Source organism: Lynx canadensis, chromosome B1 (assembly GCF_007474595.2).
Source record: "Lynx canadensis isolate LIC74 chromosome B1, mLynCan4.pri.v2, whole genome shotgun sequence".
In the NCBI taxonomy this organism is placed as follows: Eukaryota; Metazoa; Chordata; class Mammalia; order Carnivora; family Felidae; genus Lynx; species Lynx canadensis.
Window position 1 is genome coordinate 167,565,571 of NC_044306.2, and position 18,880 is coordinate 167,584,450.

General features: G+C 35.9%; 1 pseudogene; it reads left to right on the forward strand.

Annotated features, from left to right (window-relative positions):
• The first annotated feature begins 1,065 nt into the window (after nucleotides 1-1,065).
• On the forward strand, nucleotides 1,066-1,181 carry LOC115513255 (annotated as a pseudogene).
• Nucleotides 1,182-18,880: the final 17,699 nt, after the last annotated feature.

Sequence of the window (18,880 nt, forward strand, 5' to 3'; positions counted from 1 at the left end):
TCAATTATCATAATTGCAAAACTCCTTTAGAATTCTACATGCTTATGAGAAGTTCTGTGGTATTTTTCAGTATGAAATCCTTCCTTGCTATTCTTGTGTTCCTGTGCCAGGTACGTTCACTTTCCTTTCCTTTCCTTAAGGGACAGGGAAGGGAAGGAAGGAACTGGCAAGGGCCGGAAAGAAGAACGGGCAAGCGTGGGACAGGAAAGGGAAAGGGCACGGGAAAGGGAACGGGCAAGGGAAGGTGGAAAGGGACAGGGAAAGGGAAAGGGGTAAAGTGAAAGGGGAAAGTTTCTTTTCTTTTCTTTTCTTTTCTTTTCTTTTCTGTCCTTTCCACCCTTCCTTCCTTTTCTTTCTTTCTTTCTTTCTTTCTTTCTTTCTTTCTTTCTTTCTTTCTTTCTTTCTTCTGTCCCTCTCCTATTATCTATCTATCATCTATCATTTATCTATCATCTATCATCTGTCTATCTCTATCTATCTATCTATCTATCTATCTATCTATCTATCTATCTTTCACCTATCTAATCTATCATCTATCATCTAAAAATAATGTTTTCATTTACTGTAAGGCCCAAATGATCTTTTTATAACCTAGTAGTAAAGAAGATAAGGATTAGAGTTTGCATTTGGAAGTGACTACTTGATCTAAATGACTCAGGTTCCTATACCAACAGAAGTGTGAGAACTGCATTTAGAAATATTTCTTGTTTATTTAATGCATTTGTGTTTCCTTTATGTCTACTTTCTTGTCATTAATCATTACCATTTTAAGTATAGGGAATGCACTTGATTTTCAGAACCTTAGAGAGCAATGCCTTCTGATTGATAAACTTTTACAGTAACTGTATATTTGAAATAGTCATGGAAGAAAGGGAAAGAAACAGTGTGAGAGAAACTCATTAAATTCTGACACGCTTTACTATTTGCTGCCACTATTATAAAGTGTTTATTTAGTATGTTTTCATGTTCAGTGCTTCCATTGTGATTGCATTCTTGTGGTTTTTTGAGATGGAAAACACACTGCATTTGAACCTCTTAAAAGGAATCTTTAGAATTTTTATTTTAATCGCTTCTCGGCCTTTTGGCTAAGATCAAGTGTAGAATTTTTATTTTAATCAACACTACATTTATTGATTACCTTGCATTAGTTTAGCACTAAGTTTATTACCAGAATGATACATATTTCTAATTTTTAAAATTTACTCTTAAGTATTCCAGTAAGATTTTACTTTATTCATATTCATGTTCATATTTATAATTTACTTATTGTTAAGTAATTTATTGTTTTTAATGTGGTATTATATTTACTCCCCTTTATTGTTGGTATTAATCAAAGCACATATCTTTTATGTTTATGGTGTTTCTAAGCATCTCACTGCAGTATATAAAATTAAGCAAAAAAAGTATATTATTTACAAATGGTATTAATTTTAGATCTTCACCAACTATATTTGTAAACTTTATTTACATTTTCTCTCTTATAGTACTCTTTATATATGACAATGTAATAGTATATTTTAATGCAGATCATGGGAATTTTGGCCTTGGTATTTTCTTTTCTCAAAACAAAGCATTATTGAATTGCTTACTGTATAATGACAAGAAAATTATTGAGCTGAATATCAAATTTTAAATAAATAAGAAAAACTAAAGTTAAGAAAATTTAAAAATATGATTCCTTAATAACATTAAGTTTCTTTATAATAAAAATATAGAGTATAATACATGTAACATACAAAATGTGTGTTAATTGCTTATGTTACTGTTAAGGCTTCTGGCCAACAATAGGCTATTAGTAGTTAAGTTTTGGGGGAGTCAAAAGTTTTATGTAGATATTTGACTGCACAGGGGTTGGTGGCCCTAACCTCCTGCCTTGCTCATTGTGCAAAGGTCAACTGTACATAGGTCTTTATGTTGGTTCTCATGTCAGTAATACATGCTCTTGATTACTGTAACTTTATAGTAGGTTTTGAAGATAGAAGTGTGAATCTTCTTTCTTTCTTTCTTTCTTTCTTTCTTTCTTTCTTTCTTTCTTTCTCTCTCTCTCTCTCAGATATTCTGGATCCCTTGTATTTCCATATGCAATTCAGGATTAGATTTTTAGTTTCTGGAAATAACACAGCTGTGAGTTGAGGGATATTTCATTGACCATGTAGATCAATTTGGGAAGATAGTCATCTTAATAATATTAAATATTCTTATCTAGCTTCCTATTTATGAACACAAGGAGTCTTTTAATTTACTTAGGTCTTAATTTCTTTCAACAATGTTTAATCCCCTTAAGACCTGGTACTAAGTAGACTTTTGCAAGCCAAAAAACACAAATATTTATATGTAATCCATACACAGGGTACTTTAAAAAAAAAAATCCTAGTTTTTTCTCCATGATCCTTTTGGTCCCATTTCAAATTTAGAGCTCTTTCTCCCTCTTATCTGAAAATGTTCAATGATATGATACTTTGGATTCAAGTTCTTTTCTTACTCACCTGTCTATTTCTTTGCTCTCCTATTTTGCTTTCTTTTTTGTCCTTTTCTTGTCTTGTCTTTTCTCTTCTCCTTTTTCTTTTCCTTCTTTCATTTTTTAATTCTCTTTGGTCTGCATTAACTATGGCATTTATTCTTCTCTTCTGAGTCCATCTATGATTCTTCCATGATGTCCAATCTTATGTTTCAACCTTCCTGATATACATTTTTATCCCTTCTTACTGCATTTAACTCTCTAAAATCACATTAGCACTCTTTGTCACAAAAATTTCTCTGTTAGCACACTCAACTCTTAGACTTGAAATCTCAGGATAATTTTATATTAATGATTTATAGATATAATAATTTACCAACTCATTGCTTTTATATTCTACCTTGTACTCCCTATGCCTTGAGCTTAGTTTAGGCACTCATCACAGGTATCTTTGAGAATACTCTATTTTTTTCTAAATATCTTTTCTTTTCATCTCACACTTTAGTTTCTTTGATTCTTTGGATATTTTCAAAACTCGCAGCAAATCTTAACATATTTTTGCAATACTTGTTTCAGATTTATTTATTTATTTATTTATTTATTAATTATTTTTGAGAGAGAGAGTGCACACATGAGTGGGGAAGGAACACAGTGAGGGAGGGAGGGAGAGAGAGAGAGAGAGAGAGAGAGAGAGAGAGAGAGAGAATCCCAAGCAGGCTCCATAATGAGCACAGAGCCCAATGCTTGGCTGGATCTCACAACTCCAAGATAGTAACCTGAGCCAAAATCAAGAGTTGGACTCTTAACTGACTGAGTCACCCAGGTGCCCCTCTTTTTTATTTAAAAGTGAATATTCAAAGTTAGTGTTGAAGTCTTCTGTGTTCTTTTCATTGTCCCATCCTTTTCTCTCTTCCCAGATGAAAAAACTATACTGAAGTTCATGTTTATATTTCGCCTGTATGTTATTTACTATTACTTTGTGAGCATATCCATCCATAAACAATATATTTGTAACATATTTGTTGCATATTTTCAACCTTTCATTAAATAGTATAAAACAATTTTAAAAGTCAGCTTTAAACTCAACTCTGATTTAGAGATTTATTCATATTGGTATTAATACAAATAAAAAATTAATTTGGTTTAATTATTGTATTTTATTGTATGAACATATAACTATAACCATTTTCATAGATGATTATTTGGGTTTATTGTAGTAACCGTTGCTTCACTGAAGAACCTCATATTTATGTTATTGTTTAATTGTGGAAATAATTTTATTATTTTTATTTAAAATAACTTTAGATTTGCAGGAAATACACATTAATGTTAAAAAAGTTTTCTGTACACCTTTCACTCAGCTTGCCAACATGTTAACATCTTACCTAGCCACAGTAAAGTATAGAAAGCAAAGAATTTACATTAGAACAATAATAGCAAACTACAGAATTTCTTTAAATTTTCATAATATTTCCCACTAATATCTTTTTCTTTTCTGGGATTCTTTTGAGGATCACTTATTATAGTTACTTTTCAAATCTCTTTAGTTTTTAAACCTGTGAGAATTCCTCATTTCTTCTTTGACTTTCATGACTGAAACTGTTTTTAGTTCACTGGCCAGTAATTTAGCAGAATATCTCCCAGTTGGAGATTTTCTGATGCTTACTCATAAATTAGTTTAAAACTGTGTATTATTCCATTTGCAGCAATGTAGATGGAACTTGAGGGTATAATGCTAAGTGAAATAAGCCAGGCAGAGAAAGACAGATATCATATGTTTTCACTCATACGTGGATCTTGAGAAACTTAACAGAAGACCATGGGGGGAGCAGAAGGGGGAAAAAAGTTACAGAGAGGGAGGGAGGCAAACCATAACAGACTTTTAAGGACTGAGAACAAATGAAGGGTAGATGGGGGGTGGAGGAGAGGCGAAAGTGGGTGATGAGCAGAGAGGAGGGCACTTTTGGGATGAGCACTGAGTGTTGTATGGAAACCAATTTGACAATAAATTATATTTAAAAAATTGTATTATTGCCAAGGATACCACTAAAGAGTTCTGCCCTCTTCAGTGTCTTATATCAGGACTAGTCAATAATAGATATTTTTAATAGTGTTGTTACTTTGATTACTTATTCAAATTAATATCTGCCAAGTTTCTGAACTGTAAAGTTATAATACTCTTCTGGTAATTAAAAAATTTCTTGGGAGATATACTTTTAGACTATGTAAATATCCAATTTCTTCTCAAATCCTCACCCATTATTTTAGCACATATGAGTGGATCACTTTCTCTCTCTCTCTCTCTCTTTTTGGAACTTACTGTGTTAAATTTTTTTTTAATTTCATTTTTTATTTTTTAAAATTTACATCCAAATTAGTTATCATATAGTGCAACAAGGAATTCAGGAGTAGATTCCTTAGTGCCCCTTATCCATTTAGCCCATCCCTGCTTCCGCAACCCCTTCCGTAACCCTCAGTTTGCTCTCCATATTTATGAGTCTCTTCTGTTTTGTCCCCCTCCCTGTTTTTATATTATTTTTGTTTTGCTTCCCTTATGTTCATCTGTTTTGTCTCTTAAAGTCCTCATATGAGTGAAGTCATGTTATTTATCTTTCTCTGGGTGACTAATTTCACTTAGCATAATACCTTCCAGTTCCATCCATGTAGTTGCAAATGGCAAGATTTCATTCTTTTTGATTGCCGAGTAATACTCCATTGTATACTACTTCTTCTTTATCCATTCATCCATCGATGCACATTTGGGCTCTTTCCATACTTTGGCTCTTGTTGATAGTGCTGCTATAAACATGGGGGTGCATGTGTCCCTTTGAAACAGCACACCTGTATCCCTTGGCTAAATGCCTAGTAGTGCAATTGCTAGGTCGTGGAGTAGTTCTATTTTTAGTTTTTTGAGGAACCTCCATACTGTTTTACAGACTGGCTGCACCAGCTTGCATTCCCACCAACAATGCAAAAGAGATCCTCTTTTTCTGCATCCTTGCCAACATCTGTTTTTGCCTGAGTTGTTAATGTTAGCCATTCTGACAGGTGTAAGGTGATATCTCATTGTGGTTTTGATTTGTATTTCCCTGATGATGAGTGATGTTGAATATTTTTTCATGTGTTGGCTGGCCATCTGGATGTCTTCTTTGGAGAAATGTCTATTCATGACTTTTGCCCATTTCTTCACTAGATTATTTGTTTTTTGAGTGTTGAGTTTGATAAGTTCTTCATACATTTTGGATACTAGCCCTTTATCTGATATGTCACTTGCAAATATCTTCTCCCATTCCGTCAGTTGCCTTTTAGTTTTGCTGATTATTTCCTTCCCTGTGCAGAAGCTTTTCATTTTGATGATGTCCAGTAGTTCATTTTTGCTTTTGTTTCCTTTACCTCCGCCGATGTGCTGAGTAAGAAGTTGCTGAGGCCAAGATCAAAGAGGTTTTTGCCTGTTTTCTCCTCAAGGACTTTGATGGCTTCCTGTCTTATATATAGGTCTTTCATCCATTTTGAATTTATTTTTGTGTATTGTGTAAGAAAGTGGTCCAGGTTTATTCTTCTGCATGTTGCTGTCCAGTTTTGCCAGCACCACTTGAAGAAACTGTCTTTATTCCATTGGATATTCTTTGCTGCTTTGTCAAAGATTAGTTGGCCATGTGTTTGTGGGTCCATTTCTGGGTTCTCTATTCTGTTCCATTGATCTGATTGTATGTTTTTGTGCTAGTACCATACTGTCTTGATGAATACAGCTTTGTAATATAGCTTGAAGTCTGGGATTGTGATGCCTCCTGCTTTGGTTTTATTTTTCAAGATTACTTTGGCTATTGTGGGTCTTTTCTGGTTCCATACAAATTTTAGGATTATTTGTTCTAGCTCTGTGATGAATGCTGGTGTTATTTTGATAGGGATTGCATTGGATGTGTAGATTGCTTTGGGTAGTATTAACATTTTAACAATATTTGTTCTTCCTATCCAGGAGCATGGAATCTTTTTCCATTTTTTTGTGTCTTCTTCAACTTCTTTCATAAGCTTTCTATAGTTCTCAGCGTATAGATGTTTCACCTCTTTGGTTAGATTTATTCCTAGGTGTTTGATAGTTTTTGGTGCAACTGTAAATGGGATCAATTCCTTGATTTCTCTTTGTGTCGTTTCATTGTTGGTGTATAGGAATTTAACCGATTTCTGTGTGTTGATTTTATATCCTGCAACTTTCCTGCATTCATGAATCAATTCTAGCAGTTTTTTTTGTGGAATCTTTTGGGTTTCCCATATAAAGTATCATGTCATCTGCAAAGAGGGAAAGTTTGACCTCCTCTTTGGCCTATTTGGATGCCTTTTATTTCTTTGTGTTGTTTGATTGCAGAGGCTAAGACTTCCAATACTGTGTTGAATAACAGTGGTGACAGTGGACATCCCTGTCTTGTTCCTGACCTTAGGGGGAAAGCTCTAAGTTTTTTCCCCATTGAGGATGATATTAGCATTCGGTCGTTCATGTATGGCTTTTATGATCTTGAGGTATGCTCCTTCTATCCCTACTTTCTTGAGGGTTTTTTATCAAGGAAGGATGCTGTATTTTGTCAAATGCTTTCTCTGCATCTATTGAGAGGATCATATGGTTCTTGTCCTTTCTTTTATTGATGTGATGAATCACGTTAATTGTTTTGCGGATATTGAATCAGCCCTGCATCCTAGGTATAAATCCCACTTTGTTGTGGTGAATAAGTTTTTAATGTATTGTTGGACCCGGTTGGCTAATACCTTGTTGAGGATTTTTGCATCCATGTTCATCAGGGAAATTGGTCTATTGTTCTCCTTTTTAGTGGGGTCTCTGTCTGGTTTTGGAATCAGGGTAATGCTGGCTTCATAGAACGAGTTTGGAAGCTTTCCTTCCATTTCCATTTTTCTGGAACAGCTTCAAGAGAATAGGTGTTAATTCTTCCTTAAATGTTTGGTAGAATCCCCCTGGAAAACCATCTGGCCCTGGACTCCTGTTTTTTGGGAGATTTTTGATTACTAATTCAATTTCCTTATTGGCTATAGGTCTGTTTAAATTTTCTATCTCTCTGTTTCAGTTGTGGTAGTGTATGTGTTTCCAGGAATTTGTCCATTTATTCCAGATTGTCCATTTTTTGGCATATAATTGCTGATAATATTCTCTTTTTATTGTTTTTATTACTGCTGTGTTGGTTGTGATCTCTCCTCTTTCATTCTTGATTTTACTTATTTGGATCATTTCCTTTATCTTTTGATCAAACTGGCTAGTGATTTATCAATTTTGTGAATTCTTTCAAAGAATCAGCTTCTGGTTTCATTAATCTGTTCTACTGTTTTTGTTTTTTGTTTTTATTTTTTGGTTTCGATAGCATTAATTTCTGCTCTAATCTTTTTTTTTTTATTTTTTTACATTTATTTATTTTTAAGAAACAGAGTGAGACAAAGTGTGAGAGGGGGAGGGGCAGAGAGAGAAGGAGACACAGAATTCGAAGCAGGCTCCAGGATCTGAGCAAGCGGTCAGGACAGAGCCAGATGCAGATCTCGAACCCACAAACCGTGAGATCATGACATGAGCTGAAGACGGATGCTCAACCTACTGAGCCACATAGGCTTCCCTGCTCTAATCTTTATTATTTCCTGTCTTCTGCTAGTTTGGGTTTTATTTGCTGTTCTTTTTCCAGCTCCTTAAGGCACAAGGTTAGGTTGTGTATCTGAGATCTTTCTTCCTTCTTTAGGATTGCTATATACTTTCCTCTTATGACTGCCTTTGCTGCGTCCCAGAGGTTTTGGGTTATGGTGTTATCATTTTCATTGACTTCCATGTACTTTTTAATTTCCTCTTTAACTGCTTGGTTAGCCCATTCATTCTTTAGTAGGATGTTCTTCAGTCTCCAAGTATTTTTAAACTTTCCAAATTTTTTTCTTGTGGTTGATTTTGAGTTCCATACCATTGTGGTCTGAAAATATGCACAGTATGATCTCGATCTTTTTGTACTTGCTTAGGGCTGATTTGTGTTACACCTATGGTCTATCCAGGAGAATGTTCCATTTGCACTAAGAAAAATGTATATTCTGATGCTTTAGGATGAAATGTTATGAATATATCTGTTAAGTCCATCTGATCCAGTGTGTCATTCAAAGCCACTGTTTCCTTGTTGATTTTTTGATTAGATGATCTGTCCATTGCTGTGAGTGGGGTGTTGAAGTCTCCTACTATTACAGTATTACTATCAATGTGTTTCTTTATGTTTGTGATTAATTGACTTATACATTTGGGTGGCCCACATTTGGCACATAAATGTTTACAATTGTTAGGTCTTCTTGGTGGATTAGACCCCTTGATTATGATATAATGCCCTTCTGCATCTCTTGATACAGTCTTTATTTTAAAGTCTAGGTTGTGTGATATAAGTATGGTTACTCCTGCTTTATTTTGTTGATCATTAGCATAATAGATGTTCTCCATCCCCTTATTTTCAAACTGAAGGTGTCTTTAGGTATGAAGTGGGTCTCTTGTAAATAGCATATAGATGGATCTTATTTTTTTATCCATTCTGTTACCCTATGTCTTTTGATTGGAGCATTGAGTCCATTGACATTTAGAGTGAATACTGAAAGATATGACTTTATTGCCATTATGATGCTTGTAGAGTTGGAGTTTCTGGGGGTGTTCTCTGGTCCTTTCTAATCTTTGTAGCTTTTGGTATTTATTTATTTATTATTTTTTAAATTTATTCATATTTTCATCTTTTCTCCCCTGAGAGAGATCCCCCCCTTAAAATTTCTTGCAGGGCTGGTTTAGTGGTCACAAACTCCTTTAATTTTGTTTCTCTGGGAAACTTTTTATCTCTCCTTCTATATTGAATGACAGCCTTGCTGGATGAAAAATTCTTGGCTGCATATTTTTCTGATTCATCACATTGAATATATCCTGCCACTCCTTTCTGGCCTTCCAAGTTTCGGTGGATACGTCTGCTGCAAACCTGATCTCTCTTCCCTTGTAGGTTAGGGACTTTTTTTCCCTTGCAGCTTTCATGATTCTCTGCTTGCCTGAGGATTTTGTGAATTTGACTATGATATGCCTTGTTGATTGTCAGTTTTTGTTGAGTCTAATGGGGGTCCTCTGGGCTTCCTGGATTTTGATGTCTGTGTCTTTCCTCTGGTTAGGAAAGTTTTCCACTATGATTTGCTCACATTACCTTTCTACCCCAATTTCTCACTCTTCCTCTTCTGGGACCCCTGTGATTCTGATGTTGTTTCTTTTTAACGAGTCACTGATTTCTCTAATTCTTAAATCATGCTCCTTTGCCTTCATCTCCCTCTTTTTTCCTGCTTCATTATTTTGTATGTTTGTCCTCTATATCTCTGATTCTCTGTTCTGCCTCATCCATCCTTGCCACCGTGGCATCCATCTGCGGTGATTTCCTCTAACAAGGGGAAAGACCCAGACACAAAATCCAGGAAGCACAGAGGACCCCCATTAGACTCAACAAAAACTGACAATCAACAAGGCATATCATAGTCAAATTCACAAATCATCTGAAGTGATTGAAGCTCAGTTATAGAATTTTTTATTTCATCCTGACTATTTTTTACTTCTTTTATCTCTGCAGAAAGGGATTCTAATCTATTTTTGACTCCAACTATATTCTTATTATAGTGATGTTACATTCTTGTTCAGACATCTTGATTGTATTTGTGTTGGTTAAATCCCTGGCTGTCGTTTGTTCATGCTTTCTTTTGGGGTGAATTCTTTTGTTTTGTCATTTTGAAGGGAGAAAAGGAGTTAATGAGGTAGAAAAATTAAAATTAAAAAAATTAAAATTAAAAAAATATTAAATTATAAAATTAAACACACACACAAATCGAATAAATGATGCTAGATCTTAGGTGTGTTTTTTTTCCTGGGTGTTGAAAATGGTTTGATAGATTAGAGATAAAAGGGGGAAAAAGAGGAAATTGTTTGAGAATTTGAAAAAATGAATACACTGAAGTAGACTAAAATGAGATGATGGGAGTAAAATAGAATTTGAAATAATTTACACAAACGTAAAGAATACAGTAGATTTAAGAGAAATAATTTTAATAAAAATTGAAAATAAAAATGAATGTTTTTCTGTATTCAAGAAAGAGAAAAGAGATGAAAAAGAGAGAAAAAAATGAAAGAAAATTGAACAGATGGACCTGCTAACAGATTGAAATACGACTGAAATTACTTCGTTTTCCCCTAGAAGTCAGACTATGAAGCACTTTATAGTTTATAACTAAGTAGGCCATGAGACTTGTGTTCTTGAAGAGCCAGGTTGGCCCAGTTGGGTGGCTCTTAGTGTAATGGCTCTATTCTCCACTAGATGGCGCTGCTAGCCTACTGGGGTGGATTGTTGCGGGGCTCGTAGGTGCGTATCTGCATGCGCGGGAGCAGTGAAAAACGGCGTCACCCAGCCACCCAGTCTGTTCTCCCGGATCAGCAATCGCGCACCCATCCTCTGTCTTCAGCTTTCATCCACTTCCCGCTTTTTCACTGTTTGTGACCAAGCCCTCGGCAGTACCTCTCTCCTGAGTTTTGTCTCAGATGCGGCTGTTTTCCCCGGCCCCTTACTTCTGAAGGACTGCGGCTTTGACCCGTTCTGCCCCTTTGTGGCATGGTCTCACCCAGGAATGGCCGAACGTGGGCTTCACCCCGGAATGCTTGTTGTACCCTGCTGCTGCTGGTGCCCCGAGACTGGGGCTAGGTGCCAGCCGGCCTCAGAAAAAAGTTCGTGAAATAGTGTAGCAGCAGCTTTTCAGGGATTATGGAAAATCACAACACACATCTGGCACCAGGCTTCACCCTTAAGGACCTTGTTCCAACACCAGCGAATGTAGCCATTTTCTGGGGTGCTGGGACCAGGTGGCTTCAACGGTCTCTATCAAATGTCCTTCCGGCAGTGGAACCGCTTTTCCCCGTGTGGCCCAAGAACCTTCCGGACCCCACTCTGTTCCTGGGGATTCGCCCTTCCCACCAGAGCACCGCCAGGTATGGAGCTGCGGAGTTGCAGCCTTTGCGCTCCCCTTGTTTACAGTCTTAATGGAATTTAAACCCTCTCCTTTCTCCTTTCTCCCTTTTTAGTTTAGTCCCTGCAGCTGTTTCCAATTTTCCACTTTCTCTCCAGCTGCTTTTGGGGAGGGGTGCTTTTCCTGTATTCTCCCCCCCCCCCCGCCCTCTCTGTCCTCTCTCCACTCGCAAAAGCACCTCCCTTCCTGCGCCTTCTCACTCCCCAAGTTCACTTGTCCGCGCCGTGTACCTGCTGAATTCCGTGGTTCAGGTTGTGCAGATTGTTGTGTTAATCCTCAGATCAGTTTTCTAGGTGTGCAGGATGGTTTAGTGTTGGTTTGGCTGTATGTCATGGACGCGAGACACACAAAAAACTTTCATGCTGTTTCTCCATCTTGGCTCCTCTCAGTGGATTACTTTCAACACTTATTTCTATGGTTTCCTAATGATAATTTTCTATTTCCTTCACAGGAAAATTAGTAAAGGGAAACTTCATTTAAAATGGAGTCAAGAGATTACTGGTGTGTGTGTGTGGGGGTTCTCTCATGCCTTACCAATGGTGGCCAATTGCAGACCCATCAGGAAGAGGCATTCCTTGTTAGTCTATACTACTTCAGCTACTCTTTTACTATGCCAGTGGGAGCAAGAAGGTTGTTTTTTTCCCCCTTCCCAAAAGCCCAGCAATGGACAACAGTAACAACTCAGCCAATGAAAATCCACTACACTTTGAAGTCCCAGTTTACTCCAATGGACTGCTTGTATATTTATAACAGCCCTTCCCAACTCCCCCTTTTCCTCTATAAGACAGCATTCCTCTCCTTTGTTTGCCAGACTTGCCTATGGTTTTGCTGTATTTTGCTTGCCCTGAATTGAAATTCTCTGCTGTTCCTAAATAAGCACATTTTTTGCTGATAAAATAACCGTGAATTTTATTTTTATGATTAACACTTCTATATTTGTTAATTGAAATCTTCAGACAGGGCAAGCTGTCCTTTATTCCCCATATTTTATTCAATTATTCATGTATGTCAGTATTAACTCATGGATATTGGATATTTATTTTGTTGCATGAGTTTTAATCTAATGTTGTTGTTATGTTTGCTGTTTAAATTGGTACAGACTTGGCCATTTGGAACTCTTTCAGACCAGCACCTACGTTTTAGTTTTTATTTTTTAAAAATGGCCCCATATATATATTTTTTTTTAATTTTTTTTTTCCAACGTTTATTTATTTTTAAGACAGAGAGAGACAGAGCATGAACGGGGGAGGGGCAGAGAGAGAGGGAGACACAGAATCGGAAACAGGCTCCAGGCTCTGAGCCATCAGCCCAGAGCCTGACGCGGGGCTCGAACTCCCGGACCGCGAGATCGTGACCTGGCTGAAGTCGGACGCTTAACCGACTGCGCCACCCAGGCGCCCCTATATTTTTTAAAAAATTACTTTCTTGCTATCTGACACGACCAGTTGCTCTAGGATCATCTTGTGTTTTCTCAGCCCCAGCCCTGAAATCAACCACTTCTCAGGGAATTCTGGTTCCTTTGGTTGGATAATCATATTTAGAAAATAAGGTCTTATTAACAGATGTGCAAAAATATTTAATAAACATATATTACTGGAAATGGAATTGTGGGATCTGAAGAGAATGAAGCTATTCAATTCCATTAGATATTGTCAAGTTGCTAAACAAAGTAGTCTTGCAATTATTTCAGAAACATGTAAGAATTCTGTTTGTTCTACAGTCTTAACAATCTTTGTAATTATCTGACCTAAAAAAATTCACCAATCTAATGGGTGTGAAGTAATGTTCTTTGCTGCCTTTTTAAAAATTTTTTTTTGCGTCCCTGAAATCTAGTAAGATAAAACATCTTTTCTTTATATAGTAGCCAATTGATTTTTATTTTCTATGCATTGCTTTTAAATGTCCTTGCTAATTTTTCCTTTGCATTATTTGCCTTTTAATTATTGATTTGCAAGTATCCCTAAATACTTTGGATAGTAATATTTGTTAATGTATTAAGATTGGAATTGTCTGAATAAGAAAAAGACACTTTAAAATTGGCTTAATTAAAAAAAATGAATTTCTCTTTTATGGAAAAAAAAGAAACTCTTGGCTAGATACTGATGAATTGGTGTGTTGGTTCCTAGATTAAATAAAAAATCTAAGCTTCTTTTTTTATTACATTTTTAAATATTTAATTATTTTTGAGAGACAAAGGGAGAAACAGGGAGCAAGTAGGAGAAGAGCAGAGAGAGGAGACACAGAATCCCAAGAAGGCTCCAGGCTCTGAGCTGTCAACACAGAGCCCAAAGCTGGGCTTGAACCCACAAACTGTGAGATCATGACCTGAGCCAAAGTCAAATGCTTAACGGACTGAGCCATACAGGCGCCCTGAGAAATCTAAGCTTCTATTTCTTCTATTGTCCTGAGTACATGATTTCCATCATCAGGAATATTCCAAGATGGCTTCTAGAATCATTTTCTCAGAAACACAGAGCATTTGAGGAACAAAAGTCTTAAACCCTATTAGAATTCATGACAATTTCTTTCTTACAATTTTCCTTTTTATATCTTTTTTATATTTTATATTTTAAATAAATATTTCCTTTTTATATTTTATTGACTGGAACTTGATCAAAGAGTTACCAATAAATGCAATGGAGCCTGGGAAAAGTAGGCTTCTATTTTGAGTGGCAAGATACCCACTGAAGATGATAGTTCTCCCCCCAAAGTGTTTATAGATAGCTTGACTTCAGGGTTTTGCTGCCTGGTCAGAAGCTCTTTAGCCTTCTTTCAAGAGATCTCTTATCCTTTATCCAGACTACTGGACGTTTTCACATGTGAGTATTTAATTGCTTGGAAAATGAGTGGAAGTGTTTAAGCATCTAAAAGGTAGGCTCAGATTGACACTTTGTAACTCCTATCTCAACTCTGTTAGACAAGGCATATGTTCATAAGGTCAAACCAGGTCAAACCAGGTCAAACCACTTTTGACTCTTTATGGTAGGAGCTACATGGTCACATTCCTAGAGGATGAACATGGATAATTGCAGTCATTTTAATGATCAACCTACATCGGTCATACACTGATTGTTGAAAATGAGGCATGCATAAACCTCTCAAATTTACTTTAGATTTATACTTCATTGCCCATATTATTTTTTTTTTCTTTTTTTAACTCTGATTTCCCCTCTCCTCTACCCAGCAAAGTAGTTAAGAGTGGAATCAATGTATGTTTTTTAATAGCAGAGTTGCATGTTTGGCGAATTGTTAAATATGCACTATAAAACATCTGTTATTTATGTTACGCTGTATCTTGTACAAGTTGTTACAACCACTTTCTAGAGAAAAAAAAATGAAGCAACAAAAACAATTACTCTTTTGTGGGTTGAGTAGAGTTTAGGTTAAAACTCTTAGTGACAAACGTGGCTGGGCCTTTTGAAAAATATAATTTGAAATTAGCCAAATGACTTTAGTGACATTTTAAAATGTCATTTTGAACAAGCTCAAGAAAAGTGGTTATTAACTTGTAGTGTAATGAATCGACCAGTGTGCTAGAATATTTACCTTTTAAAGTATAAATCTTTAAGTGCTGGCAATGAATTACCAGTTTCCCTCTGTTCCTTTTAACTGGCTAGGTAAATTGTGCATTTCAGAGATGGGGGCTTCCTAGGAACTCCGGAGTCATTTATCTGGAAGGGTCTCTTCTTCAAACAGCCTTCAGGGTTTGTCCTATCCATCTGCTTATTTCCTTCCCTTTGCTTTTTACTACTTAGTGACTTGTAAAAACTCCATTGTGTAGATCTCAGACATGACACATTTCAGAGAACTGACAAGACTCGGAATGGGTTCATGATGAGTCTGACGGGGAGTAAGTTATGACACTACCTCTCCCATTAAAAACAACATAAAAAATAAGAAAATAAATAAATACAACTGAAACACAAAAACCAAAATAAGTTGTTGCATTAGAGCAGTGATACAATGCCTTTCCAAAAATAATGATTTTGACCTTACTTTAGAATCACTTTCAGGGAGGAGGTAGGCAGTTATTCTTAAGCTGACTGCAATCTACTCCTCTTTTCCCTTAGTCTTTAGTACACATAGTCTTTATTACCTGCAGTTCAGAACTGACAATCTGGGTCAGAACTGCTGAGCAAAACCCGCTGATGCCAATCACACTTTGTAATCAAAGTTCTTATTATCCCATTGTACTGTGAAAAACATATATTTTTATGTTTTTTTTTTTGTTTTTTGTTTTTGTTTTGTTTTGTTTTTAAATCTCATACATTGAACACAGTAGAGGAAAAGAAAGGCCAGATGGGGTTCTTCCATTAGTCGCTTTAAAACAAACAAACCAACAAACAAAAACTACCAAAGATATTGCATAAGTACAAAGGTGATCCATAACTTGTGAATAAAAAGTTTTCTTTTCCCTTTTATTTTAGACTTAATAGATAAAATGTAATTTCTCAACCAAAGGTGAAAAACTTTAGATCATGCATTATGATTCTATGGCTGTAATCGCTAACATACTTTGTGATTTATAAATGTGTATAATGTATAAATAGAATGTTAAGAGCTTCAGTTACATACTACATGAGTTGAGTCTAAAGCACACAAGAAAGGAATCTTGTTAAAACTGAAGAAATGCCTTATGGTATTCTACCAATCAATAAAGTCATTTTACAGTGGGGAACTGATGTAAAGTTGTCATAAATCCTAGTAAAGGAAAACATTTTCAGCTAATCAAATTAGCTGCTTAAATTGCTGAAGCAACTTAATTGAAATTGAATCAAATAATCTGCATAAATCACACCATCAAATGTTTCTCTTGAAATCTATTTAGTTGTGATTTGTATAAAGAATAAGCACTCAAAGATATTAACATAAACCAGGCCTCTGAAACTGATTGTACTATTATGGAACATTTGTAAATGTGTCATTATTTAATTAGATTTAATATTTTAATACTTTGTACAATTTAAAGTTATTTATTTTGGAAACATTGGTTCTAAATTATCTTGCCTTCAGTAGTTTTTCTAAGGAAGAAATCGGTTTATGAAGTGTCTTATTAACCAAATAAGTAAGTGGATTTATTTAAATGCTTTAAAATACATGCCATGTTACTTCTTGGACTGTGACCCATGTACTTGTTTATGAGATAAATCCTTTTATTACTTGATTATGCATGACTTGATCTTCGGAAATGTTTAGCTTTTTGGGAGAGGATATGTATGGATATTTTAAAAATATATTGAAACAAGAGATATTTATTTATATATATTTATTCCTATTTAAGTATTGAATATTGTTTATACAAATCTATATATGATTCATTTTTAAGCCATATGAGTGCATTTTTCCTTTATATTATCTTTGCCAAGATCTTACCAAGAATTGACTTACACTGTTAAGAGTTAATTGCCCCATGCACGGGGGGAGGATATGCTGATATTAAAATTATCTTTTATTGGATCTCTTTTCCTGCTTTATGCCCCATCCATTTTATTCTTTTATTATGAAATAATTTAAAAATCAAAATATTTATATAAAGTATATGCACAGTAGAAATAAAAACAATAATGAACGTCATGGACCCACTACACATCTTAAAGAAAGGCCATTACTAATATCATTGAAGCCCCTGTGGACTTCTTTAGAACATTCTCTTATCCCCTTCGCAGAGCTATCTACTGTAATGACACTTGTTCATAATTTACTGTACTTTTAAAATTTAAGCCATATTCATTGCTATCTCTAAACAATAAATGGTTTAGTTTTAGTTGTTTTTGAAATTTACATCAACTTGGGATTCTTTCATGTACTCATTCAACAAATACCCATTCAGTACATATTATGTTCTAGCGCTGAATAGGCAGCAGAAAAGACAACAAGACAAAAATCTCCCGACCTCAAGGCATTTACTTTCCAGTGGTAGAGATGTTCAATGAGCAAAGAAAATGAGCCAAATATATCCAGAATACCTAACAAATACAAGTTAGGGAGAAAATGCAGCAGAGGACAGCATGAAATAATAAGGATTTTGATACATTGCCTTAAGGTGGTCAGGCAAGGCCTTACTGAAAAAGTGACTTTTGACTAAAGACCTGAAAGAAGCGAGTGAATTAGTCATGTGGATACAGAGAAATAGGAAAGAGTTTGTGCTAAGTCCCTGTTGTGAGGTGTGTCTGCTCTGATCAGGAGACAGCACAGAGAGGCATGTGGCTGAAGCCAACGGAGCAAAGCAGAGAGTATGAGAGGGCTTGGGATCAATGGGGTGACACCAGCCACACCATAGGGGGCTTAGTGAAGATTTTGGCTTTTACTTTGAGTCTTTGGAGGATTTGAGCAGAGGGGAGCCATGATCAATTCTACTTTGTAACAGACTCACTCAGCTCCTCTGCTAAGGTTAGACTACAGGGGCTTAGACCAAGGCGGAAGAAGCAAAACCAGTTAGGAGGGTAGATGAAAATCCAGACAAGAGATGATGTTAATTTCTTTTCTGTTTTTAAAATTTTTTTTAACGTTTATTTATTTTTGAGACAGAGAGAGACAGAGCATGAACAGGGGAGGAGCAGAGAGAGAGGGAGACACAGAATCGGAAGCAGGCTCCAGGATCTGGGCTATCAGCCCAGAGCCCGACGTGGGGCTCGAACTCACCAACCGTGAGATCGTGACCTGAGCTGAAGTCAGACGCTTAACCGACTGAGCCACACCCTGAGGTGTGATGTCAATAAACTATTGTCATTTTATTGTCAATTTCTATCAGGAGGATGAAAGCCCACACCCTGAGGAGTAGTTAAAGTGTGGGTGTTTGAAAGCAGAGCCAACAGAATTTGCTGACAAATATGGAATGTGAGCAAAAGGATTTAAAGCCTGAGTAGGCACTTGTTGGGATGAGCACTGGGTATTGTATGTAAGTGATGAACCATGGGAACCTACCCCCAAAACCAAGAGCACATGGTACACACTGTATGTTAGCCAATTTGACAACAAATTATTCTAAAAAAAAAAAAAAAAACCTCCCCCAAAATGAATAAATAAAAGAAAAATAAAATGGCTAAAAATTAAATAAATAAAATAAAATAATAAAATAAAATAAAATTAATTGAAGGAAAACAAAATAAATAAAGCCCGAGTGACTGGAAGAATCGGTATCTCAGTGGTCTACCTGAGTCATGCTGAGAGAGGAGGATTTTGATTATCTCAGTTACAGTACTGCTAAGACTGAGAGACATAGTCATCAATGTGAGTACGCCATGTCCACCATATTGAATAGCACAGGTCTGAAGTTCAAGCAAAAGGGTTGGGCTAAAGATAGACATTTGGGAGCCAACAGTACTTAGATGGTCTTTATTAATTCTTAGAGACACAGTTAATTGAAACTATGAA